The 25,743-nt window shown below is 37.1% G+C and overlaps 1 protein-coding gene across 1 annotated transcript in view; it reads right to left on the minus strand.

Moving 5' to 3' along the window:
- The window catches only part of LOC309654418 (uncharacterized protein), a gene marked incomplete at its 5' end in the record, with an annotated part of 886,940 nt that overhangs the window by 335,545 nt on the left and 525,652 nt on the right, over positions 1–25,743 (minus strand). The gene's annotated exons all lie outside the window — the stretch shown is intronic.

Raw genomic sequence — 25,743 nt, forward strand, 5'->3', positions numbered from 1 at the left:
TAGCCACATACAAATTCAAATTCAAAAAGGTTTCAGCTCACACCAGTCATTACCATCAGCAAAATGTCTACAAACTATAAATGCTGAAGGGGTTTTAGAGATCTGTGTACCTTCTAGCTGCTGGTGGGATGTAAAGTGGAAACAGCACTAACGCAAACTGAATCGAGCTGCTTGAAAAGGTAAAAATTGAGCTACCAAATGATGCGGCAGGGCACCTTTTGGGCCTATAACCTAAGACCACCAAAATTGGAAAGACAGAGGCAGGCAAATATGCACTGCAACAATACTGAAATAGCCAAGATATGGAAGCAAAAAAAAGGTCCATAAACAGATGAATGGACAAAGAAGAAGTGGTATACGGACAGAATGGAATAGTAGCCTCGGGAGAAAAATGAACAATGCTGTTTTCAGGACTACAGTTGAGCCTAGAAAAAATCATATAAGGTTAAGTAAGTCAAAAGGGTATGACAAATATCCTATGATATCATTTATACAAGTTTTCTTAAGATTGCTACCAATGAACATATTTCCACAGAAAAAGACACTCACAGACTTATCAAATAAACTAATGGTTAGCCAAAATGAAAGGTGGGGGGATGGGTAAGTTAGGACTATGGGGTTAACATACATATACTAATGTAAGTTAAATGTATATAAACATATAACATATAAACGATATGAATTATATAATCACCAATACCTTCAAAATATATATTCTGTGATCACATACATGGTAACAGGATCCGAAGATGAACAGACATATGTATGAATCATTGAGCAGATTCTGTACAGCCAGACAATCAAAACACTCTAATCAAATTTACTCCGATAAGAAATAGAAATTAAATTTAAAAAAAAAACATAAGTTAGGAGACATAAACTTCTGGGGGCTTGTCCCAGCATATTGCACTCTAATTTACAAGCTCAGAACACTACCTCCAGGAAGACTCTGTTCTCCTAGTAACAAGACTTGAGAACGCAATAATGCTGCCGCCTTGTGGCTGTTTCCCACAACAGCAGCTTTAAACCCAGTGCCAAAGGTTGCTTAATAGTCACAAGGACTGAAGGGCTCTAAATGACACCTGCCTTCAAAAAATGCCCTGGGGTAGGGAATAGGCAAAAAAATTCAACACATGAGAAATTTCCAAGAAGTCAATAAGAGGAGGGAAGTTGTACTCACTCTTTAAAAAAAAAAGGAAAAGAAAAAAAAGGAGATGCCTAAAGCTTAGTATAAGGAATTATTAGCCACATAAAAATTCAAATTCAAAAAGGTTTTATCTCACACCAGTCATTACCATCAGCAAAATGTCTACAAACTATAAATGCTGAAGGGGTTTTAGAGATCTGTGTACCTTCTAGCTGCTGGTGGGATGTAAAGTGGAAACAGCACTAACGCAAACTGAATCGAGCTGCTTGAAAAGGTAAAAATTGAGCTACCAAATGATGCGGCAGGGCACCTTTTGGGCCTATAACCTAAGACCACCAAAATTGGAAAGACAGAGGCAGGCAAATATGCACTGCAACAATACTGAAATAGCCAAGATATGGAAGCAAAAAAAAGGTCCATAAACAGATGAATGGACAAAGAAGAAGTGGTATACGGACAGAATGTAATAGTAGCCTCGGGAGAAAAATGAACAATGCTGTTTTCAGGACTACAGTTGAGCCTAGAAAAAATCATATAAGGTCAAGTAAGTCAAAAGGGTATGACAAATAGCCTATGATATCATTTATACAAGTTTTCTTAAGATTGCTACCAATGAACATATTTCCACAGAAAAAGACACTCACAGACTTATCAAATAAACTAATGGTTAGTCAAAATGAAAGGTGGGGGGATGGGTAAGTTAGGACTATGGGGTTAACATACATATACTAATGTAAGTTAAATGTATATAAACATATAACATATAAACGATATGAATTATATAATCACCAATACCTTCAAAATATATATTCTGTAATCACATACTTGATAACAGGTTCCGAAGATGAACAGATATATGTATGAATCATTGAGCAGATTCTGTACAGCCAATCAAAACACTCTAATCAAATTTACTCCGATAAGAAATAGAAATTAAATTTAAAAAGCAAACATAAGTTAGGAGACATAAACTTCTGGGGGCTTGTCCCAGCACATTCCACTCTAATTTACAACCTTGGAAAACTACCTCCAGGAAGACTCTGTTGCCCTAGTAACAAGAGTTGAGAACGTAATAATGCTGCCGCCTTGTGGCTGTTTCCCACAACAGCAGCTTTAAACCCAGTGCCAAAGGTTGCTTAATAGTCACAAGGACTGAAGGGCTCTAAATGACACCTGCCTTCAAAAAATGCCCTGGGGTAGGGAATAGGCAAAAAAATTCAACACATGAGAAACTTTTCAAGAAGTCAATAAGAGGAGGGAAGTTGTACTCACTCTTTAAAACAAAAGGAAAAGAAAAAAATGACATGCCTAAAGCTCAGTATAAGGAATTATTAGCCACATGCAAATTCAAATTCAAAAAGGTTTCAGGTAACACCACTCATGACCATCATCAAAAAGTCTACAAACTATAAATGCTGAAGGGGTTTTAGAGGAATGTGTACCTTCTAGCTGCTGGTGGGATGTAAAGAAGTAATACCACTAATGCAAACTGAATGGAGCTGCTTGAAAAGGTAAAAATTGAGTTACCATACGATGCGGCAGGGCACCTTTTGGGCCTATAACCTAAGACCACCAGAATCGGAAAGACAGAGGCAGGCAAATGTGCACTGCAACAATACTGAAATAGCCAAGACATGGAAGCAAAAAAAGGTCCATAAACAGATGAATGGACAAAGACGAAATGGTATATGTACCAAATGGAATAGTAGCCTCTGGAAAAAAATGAACAATGCTGTTTTCAGGACTAGAGTTGAGCCTAGAAATAATCATATAAGGTTAAGTAAGTCAAAAGGGTATGACAAATATCCTATGACATCATTTATACATGTTATCCTAAGATTGCTACCAATGAACATATTTCCACAGAAAAAGACACTCACAGACTTATCATATAAACTAAGGGTTAGCCAAAATGAAAGGTGGGAGGATGGGTAAATTAGGACTATGGGGTTAACATACATATACTAATGTATGTTAAATGTATATAAACATATAACATATAAATGATATGAATTATATATTCACCAATACCTTCAAAATATACATTCTGTAATCACATACATGGTAACAGGATCCGAAGATGAACAGACATATGTATGAATCATTGAGCATATTCTGTACAGCCAGAAAACCACAACACTCTAATCAAATTTACTCCGATAAGAAATAGAAATTAAATTTAAAAAACAAACATAAGTTAGGAGACATAAACTTCTGGGGGCTTGTCCCAGGACATTGCACTCTAATTTACAGGCTCGGAACACTACCTCCAGGAAGACTGTGTTGTCCTAGTAACAAGACTTGAGAACGTAATAATGCTGCCGCCTTGTGGCTGCTTCCCACAACAGTAGCTTTAAACCCAGTACCAATGGTTGCTTATATAGTCACAAGGACTGCAGGGCTGTAAAAGACACAGGCCCTCAAAAAATGCCCTGGGGTAGGGAATAGGCAAGGAAATTCAACACATGAGAAATTTTCAAGAAGTCAATAAGAGTACGGAAGTTGTACTCACTCTAAAAAAAAAGGAAAAGAAAAAAAGGACATGCCTAAAGCTCAGCATAAGGAATTATTAGCCACATGCGTATCCAACCTCCAAAAAGGTTTCAGCTCACACCGGTCATGACCATCAGCAAAAGGTCTACAAACTATAAATGCTGAAGGGGTTTTAGAGAACTGTGTACCTTCTAGCTGCTGGTGGGATGTAAAGTGGTAACAGCAGTAACGCAAAATGAATCGAGCTGCTTGAAAAGGTAAACATTGAGCTACCATATGATGCGGCAGGGCACATTTTGGGCCTATAACCTAAGACAACTGGATTCGGAAAGACAGAGGCAGGCAAATGTGCACTGCAACAATATTGAAGTAGCCAAGACATGGAAGCAAAAAAAAGGTCCATAAACAGATGAATGGACAAAGACGAAATGGTACACGTACCAAATGGAATACAAGCCTCTGGAAAAAAATGAACAATGCCGTTTTCAGGACTAGAGTTGAGCCTAGAAATAATCATATAAGGTTAAGTAAGTCAAAAGGGTATGACAGATATCCTATGATATCATTAATACATGTTATCCTAAGATTGCTACCAATGAACATATTTCCACAGAAAAAGACACTCACAGACTTATCAAATAAACTAGTGGTTAGCCAAAATGAAAGGTGGGAGGATGGGTAAATTAGGACAATGGGGTTAACATACATATACTAATGTATGTTAAATGTATATAAACATATCACATATAAACTATATGCATTATATCATCACCAATAGCTTCAAAAATATACATTCTGTAATCACGTACATGGTAGCAGGATCCGAAGATGAACAGACATATGTATGAATCATTGAGCAGATTCTGTACAGCCAGACAATCAAAACACTCTAAGCAAACTGACTCTGATAAGAAATAGAAATTAAATTTAAAAAGCAAACATAAGTTAGGAGACATAAACTTCTGGGGGCTTGTCCCAGCACATTCCACTCTAATTTACAACCTTGGAAAACTACCTCCAGGAAGACTCTGTTGCCCTAGTAACAAGAGTTGAGAACGTAATAATGCTGCCACCTTGTGGCTGTTTCCCACAACAGCAGCTTTAAACCCAGTGCCAAAGGTTGCTTAATAGTCACAAGGACTGCAGGGCTCTAAATGACACCGGCCCTCAAAGAATGCCCTGGAGTAGGGAATAGGCAAAAAAATTCAACACATGAGTAACTTTTCAAGAATTCAATAAGAGGAGGGAAGTTGTACTCACTCTTTAAAAAAAAAGGAAAAGAAAAAAAGGACATGCCTAAAGCTCAGCATAAGGAATTATTAGCCACATGCAAATTCAAATTCAAAAAGGTTTCAGGTGACACCAGTCATGACCATCAGCAAAAAGTCTACAAACTATAAATGCTGAAGGGGTTTTAGAGAATTGTGTACCTTCTAGCTGCTGGTGGGATGTAAAGTGGAAACAGCACTAACGCAAACTGAATCGAGCTGCTTGAAAAGGTAAAAATTGAGCTACCAAATGATGGGGCAGGGCACCTTTTGGGCCTATAACCTAAGACCACCAAAATTGGAAAGACAGAGGCAGGCAAATATGCACTGCAACAATACTGAAATAGCCAAGATATGGAAGCAAAAAAAAGGTCCATAAACAGATGAATGGACAAAGAAGAAGTGGTATACGGACAGAATGGAATAGTAGCCTCGGGAGAAAAATGAACAATGCTGTTTTCAGGACTACAGTTGAGCCTAGAAAAAATCATATAAGGTTAAGTAAGTCAAAAGGGTATGACAAATATTCTATGATATCATTTATACAAGTTTTCTTAAGATTGCTACCAATGAACATATTTCCACAGAAAAAGACACTCACAGACTTATCAAATAAACTAATGGTTAGCCAAAATGAAAGGTGGGGGGATGGGTAAGTTAGGACTATGGGGTTAACATACATATACTAATGTAAGTTAAATGTATATAAACATATAACATATAAACGATATGAATTATATAATCACCAATACCTTCAAAATATATATTCTGTGATCACATACATGGTAACAGGATCCGAAGATGAACAGACATATGTATGAATCATTGAACAGATTCTGTACAGCCAGACAATCAAAACACTCTAATCAAATTTACTCCGATAAAAAATACAAATTAAATTTAAAAAACAAACATAAGTAAGGAGACATAAACTTCTGGGGGCTTGTCCCAGCACATTGCACTCTAATTTAAAAGCTCGGAACACTACCTCCAGGAAGACTCTGTTGTCCTAGTAACAAGACTTGAGAACGTAATAATGCTGCCGCCTTGTGGCTGTCTCCAAAAACAGCACCTTTAAACCCAGTGCCAATGGTTGCTTATATAGTCACAAGGACTGCACGGTTGTAAATGACACAGGCACTCAAAAAATGCCCTGGGGTAGGGAATAGGCAAGAAAATTCAACACATAAGAAACTTTTCAAGAAATCAATAAGAGGAGGGAAGTTGTACTCACTCTTTTTAAAAAAAAGGAAAAGAAAAAATAGGACATGCCTAAAGCTCAGCATAAGGAATTATTAGCCACATGCGTATCCAACCTCCAAAAAGGTTTCAGCTCACACCAGTCATGACCATCAGCAAAAAGTCTACAAACTATAAATGCTGAAGGGGTTTTAGAGAAGTGTGTACCTTCTAGCTGCTGGTGGGATATAAAGTCGTAACAGCACTAATGCAAACTGAATCGAGCTGCTTGAAAACGTAAAAATTGAGCTACCATATGATGCGGCAGGGCACCTTTTGGGCCTATAACCTAAGACCACCAGAATCGGAAAGACAGAGGCAGGCAAATGTGCACTGCAACAATACTGAAATAGCAAAGACATGGAAGCAAAAAAAAGGTCCATAAACAGGTGAATGGACAAAGAAGAAGTGGTATATGGACAGAATGGAAGAGTAGCCTCGGGAAAAAAATGAACAATGCCGTTTTCAGGACTAGAGTTGAGACTAGAAATAATCATATAAGGTTAAGTAAGACAAAAGGGTATTACAAATATCCTATGATATTATTTATACAAGTTTTCCTAAGATTGCTACCAATGAACATATTTCCACAGAAAAAGACACTCACAGACTTATCAAATAAACTAATGGTTAGCCAAAATGAAAGGTGGGAGGATGGGTAAATTAGGACTATGGGGTTAACATACATATACTAATGTAAGTTAAATGTATATAAACATATAACATATAAATGATATGAATTATATATTCACCAATACCTTCAAAATATACATTCTGTAATCACATACATGGTAACAGGATCCGAAGATGAACAGACATATGTGTGAATCATTGAGCAGATTCTGTACAGCCAGACAATCAAAACACTCTAATCAAATTTACTCCGATAAGAAAGACAAATTAAATTTAAAAAACAAACATAAGTAAGGAGACATAAACTTCTGGGGGCTTGTCCCAGCACATTGCACTCTAATTTACAAGCTCGGAACACTACCTCCAGGAAGACTCTGTTGTCCTAGTAACAAGACTTGAGAACGTAATAATGCTGCCGCCTTGTGGCTGTCTCCCAAAACAGCAGCTTTAAACCCAGTGACAATGGTTGCTTATATAGTCACAAGGACTGCAGGGCTGTAAATGACACAGGCCCTCAAAAATTGCCCTGGGGTAGGGAATAGGCAAGAAAATCCAACACATGAGAAATTTTTCAAGAAGTCAATAAGAGGAGGGGAGTTGTACTCACTCTTTAAAAAAAAAAAGGAAAAGAAAAAAAAGGACATGCCAAAAGCTTAGTATAAGGAATTATTAGCCACATACAAATTCAAATTCAAAAAGGTTTCAGCTCACACCAGTCATTACCATCAGCAAAATGTCTACAAACTATAAATGCTGAAGGGGTTTTAGAGATCTCTGTGTGTACCTTCTAGCTGCTGGTGGGATGTAAAGTGGCAACAGCAGTAACGCAAACTGAATCGAGCTGCTTGAAAAGGTAAAAATTGAGTTACCATATGGTGCGGCAGGGCACCTTTTGGGCCTATAACCTAAGACCACCAGATTCGGAAAGAGAGAGGCAGGCAAAAGTGCATTGCAACAATATTGAAATAGCCAAGACATGGAAGCAAAAAAAAAGGTCCATAAACAGATGAATGGACAAAGACGAAGTGGGATACGTACCAAATGGAATAGTAGCCTCGGGAAAAAAATGAACAATGCCGTTTTCAGGACTACAGTTGAGCCTAGAAATAATCATATAAGGTTAAGTAAGTCAAAAGGGTATGACAGATATCCTATGATATCATTAATACATGTTATCCTAAGATTGCTACCAATGAACATATTTCCACAGAAAAAGACACTCACAGACTTATCAAATAAACTAGTGGTTAGCCAAAATGAAAGGTGGGAGGATGGGTAAATTAGGACAATGGGGTTAACATACATATACTAATGTATGTTAAATGTATATAAACATATCACATATAAACTATATGCATTATATCATCACCAATAGCTTCAAAAATATACATTCTGTAATCACGTACATGGTAGCAGGATCCGAAGATGAACAGACATATGTATGAATCATTGAGCAGATTCTGTACAGCCAGACAATCAAAACACTCTAAGCAAACTGACTCTGATAAGAAATAGAAATTAAATTTAAAAAGCAAACATAAGTTAGGAGACATAAACTTCTGGGGGCTTGTCCCAGCACATTCCACTCTAATTTACAACCTTGGAAAACTACCTCCAGGAAGACTCTGTTGCCCTAGTAACAAGAGTTGAGAACGTAATAATGCTGCCACCTTGTGGCTGTTTCCCACAACAGCAGCTTTAAACCCAGTGCCAAAGGTTGCTTAATAGTCACAAGGACTGCAGGGCTCTAAATGACACCGGCCCTCAAAGAATGCCCTGGAGTAGGGAATAGGCAAAAAAATTCAACACATGAGTAACTTTTCAAGAATTCAATAAGAGGAGGGAAGTTGTACTCACTCTTTAAAAAAAAAGGAAAAGAAAAAAAGGACATGCCTAAAGCTCAGCATAAGGAATTATTAGCCACATGCAAATTCAAATTCAAAAAGGTTTCAGGTGACACCAGTCATGACCATCAGCAAAAAGTCTACAAACTATAAATGCTGAAGGGGTTTTAGAGAATTGTGTACCTTCTAGCTGCTGGTGGGATGTAAAGTGGAAACAGCACTAACGCAAACTGAATCGAGCTGCTTGAAAAGGTAAAAATTGAGCTACCAAATGATGGGGCAGGGCACCTTTTGGGCCTATAACCTAAGACCACCAAAATTGGAAAGACAGAGGCAGGCAAATATGCACTGCAACAATACTGAAATAGCCAAGATATGGAAGCAAAAAAAAGGTCCATAAACAGATGAATGGACAAAGAAGAAGTGGTATACGGACAGAATGGAATAGTAGCCTCGGGAGAAAAATGAACAATGCTGTTTTCAGGACTACAGTTGAGCCTAGAAAAAATCATATAAGGTTAAGTAAGTCAAAAGGGTATGACAAATATTCTATGATATCATTTATACAAGTTTTCTTAAGATTGCTACCAATGAACATATTTCCACAGAAAAAGACACTCACAGACTTATCAAATAAACTAATGGTTAGCCAAAATGAAAGGTGGGGGGATGGGTAAGTTAGGACTATGGGGTTAACATACATATACTAATGTAAGTTAAATGTATATAAACATATAACATATAAACGATATGAATTATATAATCACCAATACCTTCAAAATATATATTCTGTGATCACATACATGGTAACAGGATCCGAAGATGAACAGACATATGTATGAATCATTGAACAGATTCTGTACAGCCAGACAATCAAAACACTCTAATCAAATTTACTCCGATAAAAAATACAAATTAAATTTAAAAAACAAACATAAGTAAGGAGACATAAACTTCTGGGGGCTTGTCCCAGCACATTGCACTCTAATTTAAAAGCTCGGAACACTACCTCCAGGAAGACTCTGTTGTCCTAGTAACAAGACTTGAGAACGTAATAATGCTGCCGCCTTGTGGCTGTCTCCAAAAACAGCACCTTTAAACCCAGTGCCAATGGTTGCTTATATAGTCACAAGGACTGCACGGTTGTAAATGACACAGGCACTCAAAAAATGCCCTGGGGTAGGGAATAGGCAAGAAAATTCAACACATAAGAAACTTTTCAAGAAATCAATAAGAGGAGGGAAGTTGTACTCACTCTTTTTAAAAAAAAGGAAAAGAAAAAATAGGACATGCCTAAAGCTCAGCATAAGGAATTATTAGCCACATGCGTATCCAACCTCCAAAAAGGTTTCAGCTCACACCAGTCATGACCATCAGCAAAAAGTCTACAAACTATAAATGCTGAAGGGGTTTTAGAGAAGTGTGTACCTTCTAGCTGCTGGTGGGATATAAAGTCGTAACAGCACTAATGCAAACTGAATCGAGCTGCTTGAAAACGTAAAAATTGAGCTACCATATGATGCGGCAGGGCACCTTTTGGGCCGATAACCTAAGACCACCAGAATCGGAAAGACAGAGGCAGGCAAATGTGCACTGCAACAATACTGAAATAGCAAAGACATGGAAGCAAAAAAAAGGTCCATAAACAGGTGAATGGACAAAGAAGAAGTGGTATATGGACAGAATGGAAGAGTAGCCTCGGGAAAAAAATGAACAATGCCGTTTTCAGGACTAGAGTTGAGACTAGAAATAATCATATAAGGTTAAGTAAGACAAAAGGGTATTACAAATATCCTATGATATTATTTATACAAGTTTTCCTAAGATTGCTACCAATGAACATATTTCCACAGAAAAAGACACTCACAGACTTATCAAATAAACTAATGGTTAGCCAAAATGAAAGGTGGGAGGATGGGTAAATTAGGACTATGGGGTTAACATACATATACTAATGTAAGTTAAATGTATATAAACATATAACATATAAATGATATGAATTATATATTCACCAATACCTTCAAAATATACATTCTGTAATCACATACATGGTAACAGGATCCGAAGATGAACAGACATATGTGTGAATCATTGAGCAGATTCTGTACAGCCAGACAATCAAAACACTCTAATCAAATTTACTCCGATAAGAAAGACAAATTAAATTTAAAAAACAAACATAAGTAAGGAGACATAAACTTCTGGGGGCTTGTCCCAGCACATTGCACTCTAATTTACAAGCTCGGAACACTACCTCCAGGAAGACTCTGTTGTCCTAGTAACAAGACTTGAGAACGTAATAATGCTGCCGCCTTGTGGCTGTCTCCCAAAACAGCAGCTTTAAACCCAGTGACAATGGTTGCTTATATAGTCACAAGGACTGCAGGGCTGTAAATGACACAGGCCCTCAAAAATTGCCCTGGGGTAGGGAATAGGCAAGAAAATCCAACACATGAGAAATTTTTCAAGAAGTCAATAAGAGGAGGGGAGTTGTACTCACTCTTTAAAAAAAAAAAGGAAAAGAAAAAAAAGGACATGCCAAAAGCTTAGTATAAGGAATTATTAGCCACATACAAATTCAAATTCAAAAAGGTTTCAGCTCACACCAGTCATTACCATCAGCAAAATGTCTACAAACTATAAATGCTGAAGGGGTTTTAGAGATCTGTGTACCTTCTAGCTGCTGGTGGGATGTAAAGTGGCAACAGCAGTAACGCAAACTGAATCGAGCTGCTTGAAAAGGTAAAAATTGAGTTACCATATGGTGCGGCAGGGCACCTTTTGGGCCTATAACCTAAGACCACCAGATTCGGAAAGAGAGAGGCAGGCAAAAGTGCATTGCAACAATATTGAAATAGCCAAGACATGGAAGCAAAAAAAAAGGTCCATAAACAGATGAATGGACAAAGACGAAGTGGGATACGTACCAAATGGAATAGTAGCCTCGGGAAAAAAATGAACAATGCCGTTTTCAGGACTACAGTTGAGCCTAGAAATAATCATATAAGGTTAAGTAAGTCAAAAGGGTATGACAAATATCCTATGACATCATTTATACATGTTATCCTAAGATTGCTACCAATGAACATATTTCCACAGATAAAGACACTCACAGACTTATCAAATAAACTAATGGCTAGCCAAAATGAAAGGTGGGAGGATGGGTAAATTAGGACTATGGGGTTAAAATACATATACTAATGTATGTTAAATGTATATAAACATATAACATATGAAATATATAAATTATATAATCACCAATACCTTTAAAATATACATTCTGTAATCACATACATGCTAACAGGTTCGAAGATGAACAGACATATGTATGAATCATTGAGCAGATTCTGTACAGCCAGAAAACCACAACACTCTAATCAAATTTACTCCGATAAAAAATACAAATTAAATTTAAAAAACAAACATAAGTTAGGAGACATAAACTTCTGGGGGCTTGTCCCAGCACATTGCACTCTAATTTACAAGCTCGGAACACTACCTCCAGGAAGACTGTGTTGTCCTAGTAACAAGACTTGAGAACGTAATAATGCTGCCGCCTTGTGGCTGCTTCCCACAACAGTAGCTTTAAACCCAGTGCCAATGGTTGCTTATATAGTCACAAGGACTGCAGGGCTGTAAAAGACACAGGCCCTCAAAAAATGCCCTGGGGTATGGAATTGGCAAGAAAATTCAACACATGAGAAATTTTCAAGAAGTCAATAAGAGGAGGGAAGTTGTAGTCACTCTTTAAAAAAAAAGGAAAAGAAAAAAAGGACATGCCTAAAGCTCAGCATAAGGAATTATTAGCCACATGCGTATCCAACCTCCAAAAAGGTTTCAGCTCACACCAGTCATGACCATCAGCAAAAAGTCTACAAACTATAAATGCTGAAGGGGTTTTAGAGAACTGTGTACCTTCTAGCTGCTGGTGGGATGTAAAGTGGTAACAGCAGTAACGCAAAATGAATCGAGCTGCTTGAAAAGGTAAACATTGAGCTACCATATGATGCGGCAGGGCACATTTTGGGCCTATAACCTAAGACAACTGGATTCGGAAAGACAGAGGCAGGCAAATGTGCACTGCAACAATATTGAAATAGCCAAGACATGGAAGCAAAAAAAAGGTCCATAAACAGATGAATGGACAAAGACGAAATGGTACACGTACCAAATGGAATACAAGCCTCTGGAAAAAAATGAACAATGCCGTTTTCAGGACTAGAGTTGAGCCTAGAAATAATCATATAAGGTTAAGTAAGTCAAAAGGGTATGACAAATATCCTATGATATCATTAATACATGCTATCCTAAGATTGCTACCAATGAACATATTTCCACAGAAAAAGACACTCACAGACTTATCAAAAAAACTAATGGTTAGCCAAAATGAAAGGTGGGAGGATGGGTAAATTAGGACAATGGGGTTAACATACATATACTAATGTATGTTAAATGTATATAAACATATCACATATAAACTATATGCATTATATCATCACCAATAGCTTCAAAAATATACATTCTGTAATCACGTACATGGTAGCAGGATCCGAAGATGAACAGACATATGTATGAATCATTGAGCAGATTCTGTACAGCCAGACAATCAAAACACTCTAAGCAAACTGACTCTGATAAGAAATAGAAATTAAATTTAAAAAGCAAACATAAGTTAGGAGACATAAACTTCTGGGGGCTTGTCCCAGCACATTCCACTCTAATTTACAACCTTGGAAAACTACCTCCAGGAAGACTCTGTTGCCCTAGTAACAAGAGTTGAGAACGTAATAATGCTGCCACCTTGTGGCTGTTTCCCACAACAGCAGCTTTAAACCCAGTGCCAAAGGTTGCTTAATAGTCACAAGGACTGCAGGGCTCTAAATGACACCGGCCCTCAAAGAATGCCCTGGAGTAGGGAATAGGCAAAAAAATTCAACACATGAGTAACTTTTCAAGAAGTCAATAAGAGGAGGGAAGTTGTACTCACTCTTTAAAAAAAAAAGGAAAAGAATAAAAAAGGACATGCCTAAAGCTTAGTATAAGGAATTATTAGCCACATACAAATTCAAATTCAAAAAGGTTTCAGGTGACACCAGTCATTACCATCAGCAAAATGTCTACAAAGTATAAATGCTGAAGGGGTTTTAGAGATCTGTGTACCTTCTAGCTGCTGGTGGGATGTAAAGTGGAAACAGCACTAACGCAAATTGAATCGAGCTGCTTGAAAAGGTAAAAATTGAGCTACCAAATGATGCGGCAGGGCACCTTTTGGGCCTATAACCTAAGACCACCAAAATTGGAAAGACAGAGGCAGGCAAATATGCACTGCAACAATACTGAAATAGCCAAGATATGGAAGCAAAAAAAAGGTCCATAAACAGATGAATGGACAAAGAAGAAGTGGTATACGGACAGAATGGAATAGTAGCCTCGGGAGAAAAATGAACAATGCTGTTTTCAGGACTACAGTTGAGCCTAGAAAAAATCATATAAGGTTAAGTAAGTCAAAAGGGTATGACAAATATCCTATGATATCATTTATACAAGTTTTCTTAAGATTGCTACCAATGAACATATTTCCACAGAAAAAGACACTCACAGACTTATCAAATAAACTAATGGTTAGCCAAAATGAAAGGTGGGGGGATGGGTAAGTTAGGACTATGGGGTTAACATACATATACTAATGTAAGTTAAATGTATATACACATATAACATATAAAAGATATGAATTATATAATCACCAATACCTTCAAAATATATATTCTGTAATCACATACTTGATAACAGGTTCCGAAGATGAACAGATATAGGTATGAATCATTGAGCAGATTCTGTACAGCCAATCAAAACACTCTAATCAAATTTACTCCGATAAGAAATAGAAATTAAATTTAAAAAGCAAACATAAGTTAGGAGACATAAACTTCTGGGGGCTTGTCCCAGCACATTCCACTCTAATTTACAACCTTGGAAAACTACCTCCAGGAAGACTCTGTTGCCCTAGTAACAAGAGTTGAGAACGTAATAATGCTGCCGCCTTGTGGCTGTTTCCCACAACAGCAGCTTTAAACCCAGTGCCAAAGGTTGCTTAATAGTCACAAGGACTGAAGGGCTCTAAATGACACCTGCCTTCAAAAAATGCCCTGGGGTAGGGAATAGGCAAAAAAATTCAACACATGAGAAATTTCCAAGAAGTCAATAAGAGGAGGGAAGTTGTACTCACTCTTTAAAAAAAAAAGGAAAAGAAAAAAAAGGAGATGCCTAAAGCTTAGTATAAGGAATTATTAGCCACATACAAATTCAAATTCAAAAAGGTTTCAGCTCACACCAGTCATTACCATCAGCAAAATGTCTACAAACTATAAATGCTGAAGGGGTTTTAGAGATCTGTGTACCTTCTAGCTGCTGGTGGGATGTAAAGTGGAAACAGCACTAACGCAAACTGAATCGAGCTGCTTGAAAAGGTAAAAATTGAGCTACCAAATGATGCGGCAGGGCACCTTTTGGGCCTATAACCTAAGACCACCAAAATTGGAAAGACAGAGGCAGGCAAATATGCACTGCAACAATACTGAAATAGTCAAGATATGGAAGCAAAAAAAAGGTCCATAAACAGATGAATGGACAAAGAAGAAGTGGTATACGGACAGAATGTAATAGTAGCCTCGGGAGAAAAATGAACAATGCTGTTTTCAGGACTACAGTTGAGCCTAGAAAAAATCATATAAGGTCAAGTAAGTCAAAAGGGTATGACAAATATCCTATGATATCATTTATACAAGTTTTCTTAAGATTGCTACCAATGAACATATTTCCACAGAAAAAGACACTCACAGACTTATCAAATAAACTAATGGTTAGTCAAAATGAAAGGTGGGGGGATGGGTAAGTTAGGACTATGGGGTTAACATACATATACTAATGTAAGTTAAATGTATATAAACATATAACATATAAACGATATGAATTATATAATCACCAATACCTTCAAAATATATATTCTGTAATCACATACTTGATAACAGGTTCCGAAGATGAACAGATATATGTATGAATCATTGAGCAGATTCTGTACAGCCAATCAAAACACTCTAATCAAATTTACTCCGATAAGAAATAGAAATTAAATTTAAAAAGCAAACATAAGTTAGGAGACATAAACTTCTGGGGGCTTGTCCCAGCACATTCCACTCTAATTTACAACCTTGGAAAACTACCTCCAGGAAGACTCTGTTGCCCTAGTAACAAGAGTTGAGAACGTAATAATGCTGCCACCTTGTGGCTGTTTCCCACAACAGCAGCTTTAAACCCAGTGCCAACGGTTGCTTAATAGTCACAAGGACTGCAGGGCTCTAAATGACACCGGCCCTCAAAGAATGCCCTGGAGTAGGGAATAGGCAAAAAAATTCAACACATGAGTAAATATTCAAGAAGTCAATAAGAGGAGGGAAGTTGTACTCACTCTTTAAAACAAAAGGAAAAGAAAAAAATGACATGCCTAAAGCTCAGTATAAGGAATTATTAGCCACATGCAAATTCAAATTCAAAAAGGTTTCAGGTAACACCACTCATGACCATCATCAAAAAGTCTACAAACTATAAATGCTGAAGGGGTTTTAGAGATCTGTGTACCTTCTAGCTGCTGGTGGGATGTAAAGTGGAAACAGCACTAACGCAAACTGAATCGAGCTGCTTGAAAAGGTAAAAATTGAGCTACCAAATGATGGGGCAGGGCACATTTTGGGCCTATAACCTAAGACCACCAAAATTGGAAAGACAGAGGCAGGCAAATATGCACTGCAACAATACTGAAATAGCCAAGATATGGAAGCAAAAAAAAGGTCCATAAACAGATGAATGGACAAAGAAGAAGTGGTATATGGACAGAATGGAAGAGTAGCCTCGGGAAAAAAATGAACAATGCCGTTTTCAGGAGTAGAGTTGAGACTAGAAATAATCATATAAGGTTAAGTAAGACAAAAGGGTATTACAAATATCCTATGATATTATTAATACATGTTATCCTAAGATTGCTACCAATGAACATATTTCCACAGAAAAAGACACTCACAGACTTATCAAATAAACTAATGGTTAGCGAAAATGAAAGGTGGGAGGATGGGTAAATTAGGACTATGGGGTTAACATACATATACTAGTGTAAGTTAAATGTATATAAACATATAACATATAAATGATATGAATTATATATTCACCAATACCTTCAAAATATACATTCTGTAATCACATACATGGTAACAGGATCCGAAGATGAACAGACATATGTGTGAATCATTGAGCAGATTCTGTACAGCCAGACAATCAAAACACTCTAATCAAATTTACTCCGATAAGAAAGACAAATTAAATTTAAAAAACAAACATAAGTAAGGAGACATAAACTTCTGGGGGCTTGTCCCAGCACATTGCACTCTAATTTACAAGCTCGGAACACTACCTCCAGGAAGACTCTGTTGTCCTAGTAACAAGACTTGAGAACGTAATAATGCTGCCGCCTTGTGGCTGTCTCCCAAAACAGCAGCTTTAAACCCAATGACAATGGTTGCTTATATACTCAAAAGGACTGCAGGGCTGTAAATGACACAGGCCCTCAAAAATTGCCCTGGGGTAGGGAATAGGCAAGAAAATCCAACACATGAGAAATTTTTCAAGAAGTCAATAAGAGGAGGGGAGTTGTACTCACTCTTTAAAAAAAAAAGGAAAAAAAAAGAAGGACATGCCTAAAGCTTAGTATAAGGAATTATTAGCCACATACAAATTCAAATTCAAAAACGTTTCAGCTCACACCAGTCATTACCATCAGCAAAATGTCTACAAACTATAAATGCTGAAGGGGTTTTAGAGATCTGTGTACCTTCTAGCTGCTGGTGGGATGTAAAGTGGAAACAGCACTAACGCAAACTGAATCGAGCTGCTTGAAAAGGTAAAAATTGAGCTACCAAATGATGCGGCAGGGCACCTTTTGGGCCTATAACCTAAGACCACCAAAATTGGAAAGACAGAGGCAGGCAAATATGCACTGCAACAATACTGAAATAGCCAAGATATGGAAGCAAAAAAAAGGTCCATAAACAGATGAATGGACAAAGAAGAAGTGGTATATGGACAGAATGGAATAGTAGCCTCGGGAGAAAAATGAACAATGCTGTTTTCAGGACTACAGTTGAGCCTAGAAAAAATCATATAAGGTTAAGTAAGTCAAAAGGGTATGACAAATATCCTATGATATCATTTATACAAGTTTTCTTAAGATTGCTACCAATGAACATATTTCCACAGAAAAAGACACTCACAGACTTATCAAATAAACTAATGGTTAGCCAAAATGAAAGGTGGGGGGATGGGTAAGTTAGGACTATGGGGTTAACATACATATACTAATGTAAGTTAAATGTATATAAACATATAACATATAAACGATATGAATTATATAATCACCAATACCTTCAAAATATATATTCTGTAATCACATACATGCTAACAGGTTCGAAGATGAACAGACATATGTATGAATCATTGAGCAGATTCTGTACAGCCAGAAAACCACAACACTCTAATCAAATTTACTCCGATAAGAAATAGAAATTAAATTTAAAAAAAAAACATAAGTTAGGAGACATAAACTTCTGGGGGCTTGTCCCAGCATATTGCACTCTAATTTACAAGCTCAGAACACTACCTCCAGGAAGACTCTGTTCTCCTAGTAACAAGACTTGAGAACGCAATAATGCTGCCGCCTTGTGGCTGCTTCCCACAACAGTAGCTTTAAACCCAGTGCCAATGGTTGCTTATATAGTCACAAGGACTGCAGGGCTGTAAAAGACACAAGCCCTCAAAATATGCCCTGGGGTAGGGAATTGGCAAGAACATTCAACACATGAGAAATTTCCAAGAAGTCAATAAGAGGAGGGAAGTTGTACTCACTCTTTAAAAAAAAAAGGAAAAGAAAAAAAGGACATGCCTAAAGCTCAGTATAAGGAATTATTAGCCACATGCAAATTCAAATTCAAAAAGGTTTCAGCTCACTCCAGTCATGACCATCAGCAAAAAGTCTACAAACAATAAATGCTGAAGGGGTTTTAGAGAAGTGTGTACCTTCTAGCTGCTGGTGGGATGTAAAGTGGTAACAGCAGTAACGCAAACTGAATCGAGCTGCTTGAAAAGGTAAACATTGAGCTACCATATGATGAGGCAGGGCACATTTTGGGCCTATAACCTAAGACAACTGGATTCGGAAAGACAGAGGCAGGCAAATGTGCACTGCAACAATATTGAAATAGCCAAGACATGGAAGCAAAAAAAAGGTCCATAAACAGATGAATGGACAAAGACGAAATGGTACACGTACCAAATGGAATAGAAGCCTCTGGAAAAAAATGAACAATGCCGTTTTCAGGACTAGAGTTGAGCCTAGAAATAATCATATAAGGTTAAGTAAGTCAAAAGGGTATGACAAATATCCTATGATATCATTAATACATGTTATCCTAAGATTGCTACCAATGAACATATTTCCACAGAAAAGGACACTCACAGACTTATCAAATAAACTAATGGTTAGCCAAAATGAAAGGTGGGAGTATGGGTAAATTAGGACAATGGGGTTAACATACATATACTAATGTATGTTAAATGTATATAAACATATAATATATAAACTATATAAATAATATAATCACCAATACCTTTAAAATATACATTCTGTAATCACATACATGCTAACAGGTTCCGAAGATGAACAGATATATGTATGAATCATTGAACAGATTCTGTAAAGCCAGACAATCAAAACACTCTAATCAAATTTACTCCGATAAAAAATACAAATTAAATTTAAAAAACAAACATAAGTAAGGAGACATAAACTTCTGGGGGCTTGTCCCAGCACATTGCACTCTAATTTAAAAGCTCGGAACACTACCTCCAGGAAGACTCTGTTGTCCTAGTAACAAGACTTGAGAACGTAATAATGCTGCCGCCTTGTGGCTGTCTCCAAAAACAGCACCTTTAAACCCAGTGCCAATGGTTGCTTATATAGTCACAAGGACTGCACGGTTGTAAATGACACAGGCACTCAAAAAATGCCCTGGGGTAGGGAATAGGCAAGAAAATTCAACACATAAGAAACTTTTCAAGAAATCAATAAGAGGAGGGAAGTTGTACTCACTCTTTTTAAAAAAAAGGAAAAGAAAAAATAGGACATGCCTAAAGCTCAGCATAAGGAATTATTAGCCACATGCGTATCCAACCTCCAAAAAGGTTTCAGCTCACACCAGTCATGACCATCAGCAAAAAGTCTACAAACTATAAATGCTGAAGGGGTTTTAGAGAAGTGTGTACCTTCTAGCTGCTGGTGGGATATAAAGTCGTAACAGCACTAATGCAACCTGAATCGAGCTGCTTGAAAACGTAAAAATTGAGCTACCATATGATGCGGCAGGGCACCTTTTGGGCCTATAACCTAAGACCACCAGAATCGGAAAGACAGAGGCAGGCAAATGTGCACTGCAACAATACTGAAATAGCAAAGACATGGAAGCAAAAAAAAGGTCCATAAACAGGTGAATGGACAAAGAAGAAGTGGTATATGGACAGAATGGAAGAGTAGCCTCGGGAAAAAAATGAACAATGCCGTTTTCAGGACTAGAGTTGAGACTAGAAATAATCATATAAGGTTAAGTAAGACAAAAGGGTATTACAAATATCCTATGATATTATTTATACAAGTTTTCCTAAGATTGCTACCAATGAACATATTTCCACAGAAAAAGACACTCACAGACTTATCAAATAAACTAATGGTTAGCCAAAATGAAAGGTGGGAGGATGGGTAAATTAGGACTATGGGGTTAACATACATATACTAATGTAAGTTAAATGTATATAAACATATAACATATAAATGATATGAATTATATATTCACCAATACCTTCAAAATATACATTCTGTAATCACATACATGGTAACAGGATCCGAAGATGAACAGACATATGTGTGAATCATTGAGCAGATTCTGTACAGCCAGACAATCAAAACACTCTAATCAAATTTACTCCGATAAGAAAGACAAATTAAATTTAAAAAACAAACATAAGTAAGGAGACATAAACTTCTGGGGGCTTGTCCCAGCACATTGCACTCTAATTTAAAAGCTCGGAACACTACCTCCAGGAAGACTCTGTTGTCCTAGTAACAAGACTTGAGAACGTAATAATGCTGCCGCCTTGTGGCTGTCTCCCAAAACAGCAGCTTTAAACCCATTGACAATGGTTGCTTATATAGTCACAAGGACTGCAGGGCTGTAAATGACACAGGCCCTCAAAAATTGCCCTGGGGTAGGGAATAGGCAAGAAAATCCAACACATGAGAAATTTTTCAAGAAGTCAATAAGAGGAGGGGAGTTGTACTCACTCTTTAAAAAAAAAAAAGGAAAAGAAAAAAAAGGACATGCCTAAAGCTTAGTATAAGGAATTATTAGCCACATACAAATTCAAATTCAAAAAGGTTTCAGCTCACACCAGTCATTACCATCAGCAAAATGTCTACAAAGTATAAATGCTGAAGGGGTTTTAGAGATCTGTGTACCTTCTAGCTGCTGGTGGGATGTAAAGTGGAAACAGCACTAACGCAAATTGAATCGAGCTGCTTGAAAAGGTAAAAATTGAGCTACCAAATGATGCGGCAGGGCACCTTTTGGGCCTATAACCTAAGACCACCAAAATTGGAAAGACAGAGGCAGGCAAATATGCACTGCAACAATACTGAAATAGCCAAGATATGGAAGCAAAAAAAAGGTCCATAAACAGATGAATGGACAAAGAAGAAGTGGTATACGGACAGAATGGAATAGTAGCCTCGGGAGAAAAATGAACAATGCTGTTTTCAGGACTACAGTTGAGCCTAGAAAAAATCATATAAGGTTAAGTAAGTCAAAAGGGTATGACAAATATCCTATGATATCATTTATACAAGTTTTCTTAAGATTGCTACCAATGAACATATTTCCACAGAAAAAGACACTCACAGACTTATCAAATAAACTAATGGTTAGCCAAAATGAAAGGTGGGGGGATGGGTAAGTTAGGACTATGGGGTTAACATACATATACTAATGTAAGTTAAATGTATATAAACATATAACATATAAACGATATGAATTATATAATCACCAATACCTTCAAAATATATATTCTGTAATCACATACTTGATAACAGGTTCCGAAGATGAACAGATATATGTATGAATCATTGAGCAGATTCTGTACAGCCAATCAAAACACTCTAATCAAATTTACTCCGATAAGAAATAGAAATTAAATTTAAAAAGCAAACATAAGTTAGGAGACATAAACTTCTGGGGGCTTGTCCCAGCACATTCCACTCTAATTTACAACCTTGGAAAACTACCTCCAGGAAGACTCTGTTGCCCTAGTAACAAGAGTTGAGAACGTAATAATGCTGCCGCCTTGTGGCTGTTTCCCACAACAGCAGCTTTAAACCCAGTGCCAAAGGTTGCTTAATAGTCACAAGGACTGAAGGGCTCTAAATGACACCTGCCTTCAAAAAATGCCCTGGGGTAGGGAATAGGCAAAAAAATTCAACACATGAGAAACTTTTCAAGAAGTCAATAAGAGGAGGGAAGTGGTACTCACTCTTTAAAACAAAAGGAAAAGAAAAAAATGACATGCCTAAAGCTCAGTATAAGGAATTATTAGCCACATGCAAATTCAAATTCAAAAAGGTTTCAGGTAACACCACTCATGACCATCATCAAAAAGTCTACAAACTATAAATGCTGAAGGGGTTTTAGAGGAATGTGTACCTTCTAGCTGCTGGTGGGATGTAAAGAAGTAATACCACTAATGCAAACTGAATGGAGCTGCTTGAAAAGGTAAAAATTGAGTTACCATACGATGCGGCAGGGCACCTTTTGGGCCTATAACCTAAGACCACCAGAATCGGAAAGACAGAGGCAGGCAAATGTGCACTGCAACAATACTGAAATAGCCAAGACATGGAAGCAAAAAAAGGTCCATAAACAGATGAATGGACAAAGACGAAATGGTATACGTACCAAATGGAATAGTAGCCTCTGGAAAAAAATGAACAATGCGGTTTTCAGGACTACAGTTGAGCCTAGAAATAATCATATAAGGTTAAGTAAGTCAAAAGGGTATGACAAATATTCTATGATATCATTTATACATGTTATCCTAAGATTGCTACCAATGAACATATTTCCACAGAAAAAGACACTCACAGACTTATCATATAAACTAATGGTTAGCCAAAATGAAAGGTGGGAGGATGGGTAAATTAGGACTATGGGGTTAACATACATATACTAATGTATGTTAAATGTATATAAACATATAACATATAAATGATATGAATTATATATTCACCAATACCTTCAAAATATACATTCTGTAATCACATACATGGTAACAGGATCCGAAGATGAACAGACATATGTATGAATCATTGAGCAGATTCTGTACAGCCAGAAAACCACAACACTCTAATCAAATTTACTCCGATAAGAAATAGAAATTAAATTTAAAAAACAAACATAAGTTAGGAGACATAAACTTCTGGGGGCTTGTCCCAGGACATTGCACTCTAATTTACAGGCTCGGAACACTACCTCCAGGAAGACTGTGTTGTCCTAGTAACAAGACTTGAGAACGTAATAATGCTGCCGCCTTGTGGCTGCTTCCCACAACAGTAGCTTTAAACCCAGTACCAATGGTTGCTTATATAGTCACAAGGACTGCAGGGCTGTAAAAGACACAGGCCCTCAAAAAATGCCCTGGTGTAGGGAATAGGCAAGGAAATTCAACACATGAGAAATTTTCAAGAAGTCAATAAGAGTACGGAAGTTGTACTCACTCTAAAAAAAAAGGAAAAGAAAAAAAGGACATGCCTAAAGCTCAGCATAAGGAATTATTAGCCACATGTGTATCCAACCTCCAAAAAGGTTTCAGCTCACACCAGTCATGACCATCAGCAAAAAGTCTACAAACTATAAATGCTGAAGGGGTTTTAGAGAACTGTGTACCTTCTAGCTGCTGTTTGGATGTAAAGTGGTAACAGCAGTAACGCAAACTGAACTGAGCTGCTTGAAAAGGTAAACATTGAGCTACCATATGATGCGGCAGGGCACCTTTTGGGCCTATAACCTAAGACCACCGGATTCGGAAAGACAGAGGCAGGCAAATGTGCACTGCAACAATATTGAAATAGCCAAGACATGGAAGCAAAAAAAAGGTCCATAAACAGATGAAAGGACAAAGACGAAATGGTATACGTACCAAATGGAATAGTAGCCTCTGGAAAAAAATGAACAATGCCGTTTTCAGGACTAGAGTTGAGACTAGAAATAATCATATAAGGTTAAGTAAGTCAAAAGGGTATGACAAATATCCTATGATATCATTTATACATGTTATCCTAAGATTGCTACCAATGAACATATTTCCACTGAAAAAGACACTCACAGACTTATCAAATAAACTAATGGTTAGCCAAAATGAAAGGTGGGGGGATGGGTAAATTAGGACTATGGGGTTAACATACATATACCAATATAAGTTAAATGTATATAAACATATAACATATAAATGATATGAATTATATAATCACCAATACCTTCAAAATATACATTCTGTAATCACATACATGGTAACAGGATCCGAAGATGAACAGACATATGTATGATTCTTTGAACAGATTCTGTACAGCCAGACAATCAAAACACTCTAATCAAATTTACTCCGATAAAAAATACAAATTAAATTTAAAAAACAAACATAAGTAAGGAGACATAAACTTCTGGGGGCTTGTCCCAGCACATTGCACTCTAATTTAAAAGCTCGGAACACTACCTCCAGGAAGACTCTGTTGTCCTAGTAACAAGACTTGAGAACGTAATAATGCTGCCGCCTTGTGGCTGTCTCCAAAAACAGCACCTTTAAACCCAGTGCCAATGGTTGCTTATATACTCACAAGGACTGTACGGTTGTAAATGACACAGGCACTCAAAAAATGCCCTGGGGTAGGGAATAGGCAAGAAAATTCAACACATAAGAAAATTTTCAAGAAATCAATAAGAGGAGGGAAGTTGTACTCACTCTTTTTAAAAAAAAGGAAAAGAAAAAATAGGACATGCCTAAAGCTCAGCATAAGGAATTATTAGCCACATGCGTATCCAACCTCCAAAAAGGTTTCAGCTCACACCAGTCATGACCATCAGCAAAAAGTGTACAAACTATAAATGCTGAAGGAGTTTTAGAGAAGTGTGTACCTTCTAGCTGCTGGTGGGATATAAAGTCGTAACATCACTAATGCAAACTGAATCGAGCTGCTTGAAAACGTAAAAATTGAGCTACCATATGATGCGGCAGGGCACCTTTTGGGCCTATAACCTAAGACCACCAGAATCGGAAAGACAGAGGCAGGCAAATGTGCACTGCAACAATACTGAAATAGCCAAGATATGGAAGCAAAAAAAAGGTCCATAAACAGATGAATGGACAAAGAAGAAGTGGTATACGGAGAGAATGGAATAGTAGCCTCGGGAGAAAAATGAACAATGCTGTTTTCAGGACTACAGTTGAGCCTAGAAAAAATCATATAAGTTTAAGTAAGTCAAAAGGGTATGACAAATATCCTATGATATCATTTATACAAGTTTTCTTAAGATTGCTACCAATGAACATATTTCCACAGAAAAAGACACTCACAGACTTATCAAATAAACTAATGGTTAGCCAAAATGAAAGGTGGGGGGATGGGTAAGTTAGGACTATGGGGTTAACATACATATACTAATGTAAGTTAAATGTATATAAACATATAACATATAAACGATATGAATTATATAATCACCAATACCTTCAAAATATATATTCTGTGATCACATACATGGTAACAGGATCCGAAGATGAACAGACATATGTATGAATCATTGAGCAGATTCTGTACAGCCAGACAATCAAAACACTCTAATCAAATTTACTCCGATAAGAAATAGAAATTAAATTAAAAAAAAAACATAAGTTAGGAGACATAAACTTCTGGGGGCTTGTCCCA

The sequence above is a fragment of the Balaenoptera physalus genome, assembly GCF_965194825.1.
Source record: "Balaenoptera physalus genome assembly, chromosome: 1".
In the NCBI taxonomy this organism is placed as follows: Eukaryota; Metazoa; Chordata; class Mammalia; order Artiodactyla; family Balaenopteridae; genus Balaenoptera; species Balaenoptera physalus.